At 46.9% G+C, this 10050-nt stretch overlaps 1 protein-coding gene and 1 long non-coding RNA gene across 4 annotated transcripts in view; one reads left to right on the top strand and one right to left on the bottom strand.

Annotated features, from left to right (window-relative positions):
• Nucleotides 1-3362: 3362 nt before the first annotated feature.
• LOC133390194 (uncharacterized) lies at nt 3363-10012 on the bottom strand. Its single transcript, XR_009764336.1, has 3 exons — nt 9439-10012; nt 5140-5283; nt 3363-4759 (listed from the first exon to the last, which is right to left on the bottom strand). It is a non-coding gene; the product is annotated as an uncharacterized LOC133390194 (long non-coding RNA).
• The window catches only part of LOC133390193 (uncharacterized), a 43227-nt gene continuing 42714 nt past the window's right edge, over nt 9538-10050 (top strand). For all 3 annotated transcript variants that reach the window (XR_009764335.1, XR_009764334.1, XM_061638260.1), the window contains exon 1: nt 9538-9624. The gene's annotated coding sequence lies outside the window, so the exon portion shown is untranslated. The remainder of the gene's footprint in view (nt 9625-10050) is intronic.

Below are 10050 nucleotides of genomic sequence, written 5' to 3'. Positions count from 1 at the left end.
GGGAGAAATCTGAAGAATCAGGATTTGAGGGGGGCGGAAGGATTCCTTCCCCTTATTGTATCCCCTTATTGCGGGCAGCCAGGGCAGACCACCCCCTGTCCCCCCTGGTATGCCACTGCTTATAAAGAAAGGTAACTTTTATGTGATGTGCTGTGGGAATGTAATGTGTGTAAGACATGGTGTTACGCTTTTATGTTGCCTTCCCATCCCTTTGTGCAGCGCAGAATAGCATAATCAATACAATAAATAAATGAATAATAATTTCCAAATCGGGAGGTCTTCTTTGCAGGGCCGGTTCTAAAGGGTGGCCAAGTGGGGCACTGGCCTGAGGGCCACTGGAGTCACAGGGGCCCCTCTGCTCCCTTTCCGCAATCCACAGAAGCAGGACAGGAGCCGTGGATCACAGGAGAGGAGCTTCCGAACCGCCCGCTATCCCCCCGCTTCGCCTACCCTTCTCTCCACCGTTTTTTGCAGTTTGCCATCAATCAAGATGGCAGCCAAAGTTTCCCTAAGGGGCTGAAGCCTCTGCCGCCATCTTGGTTGATGGCACGCATGCGTGCTACCCTTAGGGAAACCTCAGCCATGGCAATCCTGTGCGCACAATGCGTGCATGTGCAAAAAAGAGCAGAGAGAAAGGTAGGTGAAGCGGGGTGGGGGGGCTCGGAAGCTGCTGTCCTGCGATCCCTCCAGCGGCTGCTTCCGCGAATCGCAGAAGGGGAGTGGAGGGGCCCAGGGCAGGCTGGGCCGGAGCCTCCGAGCGCGCAACCAACTATCTCACGTATGTTGTGCAAGACAACACAGGCACACACCACAGTCACCAAATTTTCCTCGGCAACAGGAAGGGTGCCGGAGAGGCAGTGCCATCTGGATTTAAGCCTCCCAAATGCACACTCAACTACATTCCTAACTCTGTTGAAGCATCAATTAAAACCAATGTTTTGATAATCAAGGCAACCTGAGTAGGGCTTCATGAGCCAACAACGCATGGGATATGCTCCATCCCCCAGCAGCAAGGGCGGTACTTGAACCCCACAGATCATTGTCGGGCTTCCTGGCACAAACTGTCCATATTCCATTGCATCAAATAGAGAGGAGTTACGAAAGACAAAGGCATTGTGTCTCCTTCCACTCCAGCCGACCTCAATGTCCACGAACCGTCCAGTGTGGTCACAAGTGCCTTGTAAAAGTATGGAACAGAAGCCTTTGCGATTAACATACTCCTTTCCCTGTGCTGTTGGTGCCAGGATCTTGACATGGCATCCATCCACAATGCCGACCACCTGTGGGAAGCCCATGGCCATGAATCCATCCATCACATGAAATAAAGAAATTACCATGGAGAACATGAGAAGGCAACAATGTAGTTGGAAAATCGCTTCCTCACTGAAAATGTAAAGCAGATGTACAAAGGGAGTGTGGAATAGGAAATCATTGTTGGTACCCATCAAAGCCACATTGTAATGTCAAGCCACAGCCAGATGCATCACAACCAGACTTTTTTCTGGATATGTGCCTTTTGGGGGGATTTTGCGGCAAGAAAATGCTGCGAAGGATAACACAGAAGGATGATGAATGTGAAGTTCAATGATCGGGGTATTCAAGGTGTTACACCAAAATAAATTTATAATAATATAATAATAATAAATTTTATTTATAAGTCGCCTATCTGGCCGAGTTAACGGCCACTCTAGGCGACATACAGTACATAGTAAAATACAATATCAAAATACCATAATAACAAATTAAGCTAAAAACCACCCATCCAGTTAATAACAGCATAAAAGTTAGTCCACCCCAGAGATCCTATAGGCTTGCCTGAATAGCCAGGTCTTCAAGGCTTGATGGAACCCCATCAGGGAGGGGGCATGGCGAAGATCGGAAGGGAGGGAATTCCAGAGGGCAGGTGCCACAATCGAAAATGCCCTCTCTCTGGTCCGCACCAGTCTAGCAATTTTGACTGGTGGGACCGAGAGGAGGCCTTGTGTGGCTGATCTTGTCAGGCGGCACAATTGATGACGCTGGAGGCGCTCCTTCAGATAAACTGGGCCGAAACCGTGTAGGGCTTTAAAGGTCAACACCAACACCTTGAATTGGGCCCGGTAGGCAACTGGTAACCAGTGTAGATCTACTAACACCGGAGTGATATGATCACAGCGACGGCTGTTCTTAATCAAGCGTGCCGCCGCATTCTGTATCAGCTGCAATTTCCGGACCATTTTCAAGGGTAACCCCACGTAGAGCGCATTGCAGTAGTCTAAGCGAGAGGAGACCAGGGCATGTATCACCCGTGGAAGTAGATGGATAGGAAGGTAGGGTTGCAGTTTCCGAATCAGATGTAATTGATACCAAGCTGCCCGGCTCACTGCCGAGATCTGAGCCTCCATGGACAGCTGGGAGTCAAGAATGACCCCAAGGCTGCGGACCTGTTCCTTCAGGGGTAATCTCACCCCATTGAGCACCAGATCTATATCTCCCAGCCTCCTCTTATCTCCCACGAGCAACACCTCGGTCTTATCGGGATTTAGTTTCAGCCTATTCTCCTTCATCCATCCACTTACGGATTCCAAGCACTTGGACATGGTATCCACAGCCAACTCAGGTGAGGACTTAAACGAGAGATAGAGCTGAGTGTCATCTGCATATTGGTGACACTGCAGCCCAAATCTCCTGATGATGGCCCCCAGCGGCTTTACATAGATATTGAATAGCATGGGGGAGAGGATAGAGCCCTGTGGCACTCCACAATTGAGAGGCCAAGGGTCTGATACCTCATCCCCCAATGCCACCCGTTGATGCCTGTCTGAAAGATAGGAATGGAACCACCGTAAAACAGTGCCCCCTAATCCCAGTTTCTCCAGGCGAGCTAGAAGGATACCGTGGTCAACAGTATCAAAGGCCGCTGAGAGATCCAGGAGGATGAGGAGGGTACATTCTCCCCTATCCAACGCCCTCCTCATATCATCCACCAGGGCGACCAAGGCTGTTTCAGTTCCATGTCCAGTCCGGAAGGATTCCCATCCAAATTCCTGAGGGGAAGACATATAACGCTCAGTCTTTTCTGCCGAAGTAGAAAGAGATTAAATTGTCTTGCAAAGTTGGCCAAAAAGGTACAGCAATGCCAGAAATAGCAGGAGGCATGTGTAATGCTGAGAGAATGGGAATAAATGAATTGAAGTTCTAATTCTTGTGCATAGGAACGTCCTCCAACTAACAAGCAATGATGATAGCATTGCCTATGCAGTCATGTAAATAAACACCTAAAGAGTGGCACATTTTCTTCTCTAGTGACTACACCTTCCAAGGACTGAGCAAAGTATCAGTGTCAAAATTATTTTTATTATTCCAAAAAAATGAACACAAGAAAAGGATAAGGAAAGTAAATCCAACACAGAATTGCAAAAAAAACACAAGAAAGAACGAACCATAATTTAGGATGTGTAGTATTCAAGAGAAAGAGGCAGCGCTCAGGTGTTGGAGTTTCCAAACCCCCCCCCAAAACAGCACCACTTCCGAAGATGTGTGAGAAGGATTAAAGTGCTTCGTAGTGCAAGGGAATGGCATGCCGATGAAAATTTCCAGATGTAAGAGGAAATGAAATAACATGGACATTTGAAAGGAATGTTAGCTGAAAGAGAGAAGTAAAGGCAGTACAAGAGTTAAAATTCTAATCTCGTGGTGGTTCCCCAGCTCAACAGTTTTGTGGAGTAGCACATGTTCAGTTGCGAAGCACACCTCCAAAACAATCCCAGCGACAGTCGCCTTTCCAATTCCTAAGTTCACCGCCACCTCCCTGTAGCATTCTAGGGTTGCAAGCAGGGCCGGATTATCCATTAGGCTTGATAGGCTGAAGCCTAGGGGCCCAGAGCTCTTGGGGGCCCATGCATAAGCTAAAAAAAAATATCGCGGGACAAGAGCTTCCGAACCACCCGCCATCCCCCTGCTTCGCCTACCTTTTTCTCCGCTGTTTTTTGCGGTTTGCCATCAATCAAGATGGTGGCCGAGGTTTCCCTAAGGGGTTGAAGCCTCTGCCGCCATTTAGTTGATGGCATGCATGCATGCTATGCGCACGCATTGGTGCCATCAACCAAGATGGCAGCAGAGGCTTCAGCCCCTTAGGGAAACCTCAGCCGCCATCTTGACTGATGGCAAACCTGTGTGAAAAATAGCAGAAAGGTAGGGAGAAGGGCCCCCCAAACACCAATCAGCCTAGGGGCCCTGCTCAGCTTAATCCGGCCCTGGTTGCGAGCTACCATACTGCTACAGCCACATGCTTCTCCACAGGGATTGGTGTGCGCATGTTAGTTCCCTGTCTCTCGAGAGAAGGTCTGAGCTGCCACGCAATTTCAAAGATGGTGGCCCTTGGCATATGAAAATTTTTCTGCCATAGGATGTCATCCCACAGGGGAAGAACCTCATTTTCCCACCATGACCGATCACGCTGTCAAACCCACACTTCAAACTGCACGTGGCTGTGATGTGCCTCAACAAAGACGCATCAACGTTTAAGTGGTCGGCGGTCCCCAAAAAAGTTGTACCAGGGGTTGTGTCATTGAAGCAATGAAGGTAGGCATGATGCCTCCCATATGTCGTTTGGAGCCTGCCAGTCAACATTTTCATCCGCAGCATCCTCTTCCTACAGAGTGCCTTCCTCCTTACATATCCACTGGGGACTGCATTCTGCAGGACAGTCACTCCATGAAGTCCCTAAAGTCTCCACTGCAAATTGGAGTAAAGCTTCCAGGATGGTTGCTTTCGCATTCTGTTGAGACATGACATGTACACAGTATTTGTACTTTCTGGAAACAGTTGAAGACATTTTTGTTTTGGCATGCTTTTCTAACTGGATGATTTTTGTTAGTTTAGGTCTTTACCTTGGACATTTATTTGTATTGTTTTTAAAACCTTTTAGTTGTTTTTGTATTGTGTTTAATTCTATTTTTAGTTTTATTGCATGATTGTAAATTGCCTTAAGACTTATGTGAAAGGTGATTCATAAATTAATCAAAGAATAATCAAAGAATCCTTCTTTCTCTATCTTTCCTGTTGAACACGTAGGATATCTGAACTAAACTGCCTGAACTGAAACAGAATGCCTGAACTAGATAGGCCTTTAGTGTGATCCAACAAGTCTGCTCTTACCTTCCCAATGGAGATAATCACACAATTCCACTAAGTATACGGTGCATGCTCTTAGAAGATAAGACTTGAAAAAACTGAGCTCCCGTCTTCCAACCTATAGATATTTTGTTGGTTCATAGTAACAGCTCTACACCCTCAGGCTTCCTTAAAAAAAAAGATATTCAAGCTTAATACATGAGGTGGGTGGGGATAATGAGTCGTGTGATGCTGGTGGCAGAGTAGCTATCATGTCCTGCTCCCAGCTTGTGCTGATTTCATCTTGTGAAAAGGTCTAGTGTTTTCCATTTAGGTTCAACGGTCATGTGGCCCTAATGTTTTCCTCTTTGCTTTTGTCATGTGATAATTGATAGATGACACACATATTTTTGATTTAAGTAAGAGTTCTATGTAACGTTTTCTTAAAATGTAGTTTCAGCTATCCTAAAGGATATTTCTACGATATTATAAAATGAGGAGGGGTGAAAACTGTATTTGTACTTGCCCCAATTCAGCAGTGATAGGATGATATCCCAAACAAAAGGTGTGGAAGTAAGTGGGGTACAGATTACTGTAGACCATATCTCTCTCCAATCCTCCATTCACCTTGCAGGCACCTGATGGCCTGGCTAGTGAATCATTTCACTTACTCTTAGGATGTTCTTAAAGTATGCTTATGTTCTTGCTTTTCTGGAATTTTATTGCTTCATCTGGCATTGTAGTCTTTTAGTTTCATTGATAGTATCTGTTATATCTTTATAAAACACTTAGAAGCTGTTCTGGTATTAAGCAGTATATAAATATATAAAATAAATAATGAATAGTCTAGCTCTGTGAGATGTTCAGTCATGTAAGAGGAACACAAGAGAAATTAATAGCATGCTTCAAGGAACCCCAAGGAAAGAGAAGAAATATTTAGGGGGAAGGAAATCAATAAGGGGGTCGGCTACCCTCCAAACATAGCCCAATGAGTATTAAACATGCCTATTGACCACAGAATGCTCTGGTGTGTGTGTGAGAGAGAGACAGAGAACAGAAAATGGGGGGTGGAGGTTTGAATGGAATGGATTATCGTGTAGAATGCATGGCTAGCTAGAACAGGCGCACCCCACACTGCAACATCTGGATGTATTGATTTACTAGGCTGCAATGAATAGCTTTGCTCTGTCTTTGGGGGAAGAGATTGGAAATAGCTATCCTTATGTTAATACCATTATTGTTTCAACAGGGCTGGATGAGTTCTCTAAATCTGGGTCTGTATAGCCTCCAACCTGTGTACAATACACATAATCACATGATACAATCACATGTGCTAGAGTTATGCCAATTTCTTTGTAGGATGTTTGTCAGCAAGACCCATGTGACAAATTTAATTTTTACATTTTTATGGAGACTGGATATTTTGTCTAGCCTGCTCAGTAACATAATCAGCACTGCTGTAGTCTCATTGTTGCATTGAATATCCTTAGCCCATAGGGTTGCCTTTAACATCAGTTGGTGTATTTGCCCTGGATCCTTTTGTCCCCCTCTCTGGCTTATGGGAGGACAAAATAAGTCACCAAGCAATATTCCAGTCATTTTGGGGTCAATATTGGGCTTCATTTGATTCAGAGCTTACTTTAATTTACTGTTAAGATTCAACTCTGGAAGCATAACAGATAATAGCAATAATAACAGTGAATAAAATGCCTTTACCTCAGCTTTGGATGCCCACAACCTATTTCTATTCATTTAGAATTGTGGGAAAGGCTTCAAGGGCAGTGGATAGATACCAGAGGAATGGCAACCTCTTGGAGTCTCTTACTGCAAACACTCAAAAAGATACTTGCAGTTGCTTAAAGATGAACAGTTTTACGGTGTAATCCTATGCATGCTGAATGCAGTGGAACCCAGTATAGTGTATTTAGGATGACTGGAAACTTCAACTGGTCCAAAATGCAGCAGCCAGATTACTGGCGCGGGTTCCCTTTGGAACTCACATAACTCATTTTAAAACACCTGCATTGGTTGCCAGTTCATTTCCAGGCCCAGTTCAAGGTGCTCACGTTAGTGTTTAAAGCCCTAAATGACGTAGGTCCCAACATCTGAAAGACTGACTTCTTCCCTAGAGACCCTCTTGGGTGTTGAGATTAGCAGAAGGGGCCCTTTTGGTAGTTCCGCTACTCTTCAAAGCTCAGGGGGGTGGCGGCCTGGGAGAGGGCATTCTCTGTGGCAACCAAGCTGTAGAACTCCTGTCAGCTCTACAATGCGTCAGCAGTGCCGGTGGGGGGCTGGAAATTCCTGGGTGGTTGGCAGGGAAGCAAAGTCCTTAGCCGGCAGTGTGGTCATAAATCTGCCAGGTCTAGGAGGAGGGGAGCTGATAAGGACCAGGCTTGTCCGAAGCGTACTTGCCGAGTCAGGAGTCCAGAAGTGAGGTCAGTAGAGGTCCGGGATCAAGTGCCAAGGGGTCAGTCCGAAAGAGGGTACCAGGAAACTAGGAACACACAAGCCACGCCTGACGTTGCAGTCAGTAACAAGCTGCAGCCAAGGTGTGCCTTATAAAGAGCAAGGTTGACAGCAGGTGTGAGCCCTCAGCGTTTGGGCCTTAAGGAGACAGGCCTGCCTCTCTTCTGCCTGACCTTCTGCTGTCTACGTTCTGCAGGTGAGGGGGGAGTATCCTGTTCACTGTCTGTGTCTGGCTGCAGGGACTCTGCTGTATCTGGGGTGCTCTGCAGCTGAGGGGGAGGAGCTGGATTCTCAGGAGGCTCCTCCATGTCTCCTTCTGAGTCTGCTGCTCCTGGGTCTGCTGCTGTTACTCCTGAGTCATCCTCATCTGAGGAGTCCTCTGACGGGGCCATGACAACTCCCTCCCCACTGAGGTGCGTCTAGCAACTTCATTGAACAACTTTTGGTGAATGCTGAAGATGCACCTCTTTACCCTGGCCTTCAACACCTGAGAGGTATATTTTTAGGACCCACCCTATTTTCTGTGATGTTGTTTAGGTTGTTTTTAACCGTTTTAATTATGCGTTTTAAACCTTAACCTGCCTTGGGACCTCTGGGTGGATGGTGGGTAAAAAGTAAAGGTGTCCCCGCACTTATAGTGTGAGTCATTTCCAACTCTTAGGGTGATGTCTTGTGACGTTTACTAGGCAGACCATATATATGGGGTGGGATTGCCAGTTCCTTCCCCGGCCTTTCTTTACCCCCCAGGATATGCCAGGGTATGGTAATTATTATTATTATTATTAATAATAATAATAATAATAATAATACACTGTAAACTTTCATGGACTAGATTCCTAGAAGAACCACGTTGCAGCAGAGCATTTGGAGAATACAGTGGGTTTTTGTTTCACCCTGAAGATCTTAATCAAAACGAATGGGGGCCTAATAAGTTATGTATTTCAGTGCACCTACAGATTTTCTTCTTGTTTCTGCACTGGTGTGTTTTCCCTCCTTTCCTGCTCTGTGGATTTAGAATTATAGAAGAAAAACACTAAGAATAGTGGGGCCCCAAAGCCAACAGACGCAACAGGTCCAGCCTGAGCCATATCTGTGTAAACTTTCAAATGAAAACACCACACCACTGGTGACTACTGCGCTGGCTTAGTTGGGACCAGGGCGCGGGTGGTGTTGAACGCACGTGAAGCCGCCGCTCTACTGCTGTTGGCCTGAAGAATCAGGCATTTTATGCGGAAATGATGATGGGCGGGGAGGGGAGAGAAGAGAGCGAGCAAGACCCGAATTTAGCAGGAGGGGCGCGAGACTTGGGTAGAAGTTGAAGGGAATTTCCGCGCCGGGAGGCTCTGCTTGAGCCAGGGCAAGACGCTGACCGGGCGGGGCGGGCTGTTGCGGCTGCAAAGGGGGGAGGAAGAGATAGAGAAGAGGCGGCAGCGGAAGATGTTGGGGAAGCGGCAGTGCTTAAAGAGAAGTTTCTGCTAAACACCCCCCCCAAGGAAGAGGCCAGGGTTCCTTGGGACGGAATTCCAAGGTAAGGGCACTTAAACGCGTGTCTCTTTCTTTCGACGGTTGCTTTCGAAATGCCCATAGGAGGGCCGAGGCTCCTAAGGGCTTGGCGGGCTCCTCCGCGCTCGGCTCTCTTCTTCACGCAAAGGGGTTTGGGTTTCAAATAATGCACAGTAACAGAAGGGTGTGTGCGTGCCACATTTTTGCAGAGAGGGAGGCGAAACCTACGCTTGCTATCGAGTTGCCAAGTTAGGGCTTCTCTTTTGTGGCTCCTGTCTCCGGTCCTCTGCCTCCAAGCAGGTCAGATATGTGTGTGTGTGTGTGTATGTGAGGGAGGAAGAGAGTGCGCGCGCAAAACCCATTTGAAAGACTTACTCATTTGTTTGTTCCTTCAGGGTCGTGTGTTAAGTCTTGTCGAAAGGAAAGGGAGTGTAAGCTCTTCATTACTCGGAGGAGAGAACTGGCACATGTCCCAAGCGAGAGAACCTCTTCCTTCAGGGCTGGAGGGGCCAGAGCGTGCAGCTTCGGCTGAAAACAGCTTTTTGATCTCACTCCCTCGAGGTAAGTTGCCCAAAAGTTTCTTTGGAAGCGCAGCCACATCTTAACAGCAGAAATGATACAGCTGAAATTAGATCGTGAGCGTTGGAGGGAGAAGTGGGGGGCTGGCTTTCCCAGGCCGTATTTAGCTTTCCTTGCCCCACACCCTGTTATAGGCAGGGGGGATTCTTCTGTAATATAGCCACAGAATGATGGACTTGTGTCTGTGTCGCTTCCCCCTCTCCATTTCCTTTTCCAAGTTCAAAACCTAGATGTGTTCAAAAAAGAGATTGCTGGCTTGCTTTCCTGGCCCTTTTGTCGTTGTCACGCCTCCCAAATTCCTAGGCAGGCTGAGGAATGCAGGGTAGTGTTTTCAAAAGCTTGTTTTCACCTTGTAGATTAGCTGTAGTTCTTTTGAATCTCGAGGGATGGGGGGGTAGTTGCTCTTAG

Source organism: Rhineura floridana, chromosome 8, assembly GCF_030035675.1.
Source record: "Rhineura floridana isolate rRhiFlo1 chromosome 8, rRhiFlo1.hap2, whole genome shotgun sequence".
Classification (NCBI taxonomy): Eukaryota; Metazoa; Chordata; class Lepidosauria; order Squamata; family Rhineuridae; genus Rhineura; species Rhineura floridana.
The sequence above is the reverse complement of the archived record's forward strand: the minus strand, read 5'-3'. Positions and strand labels throughout refer to the sequence as shown.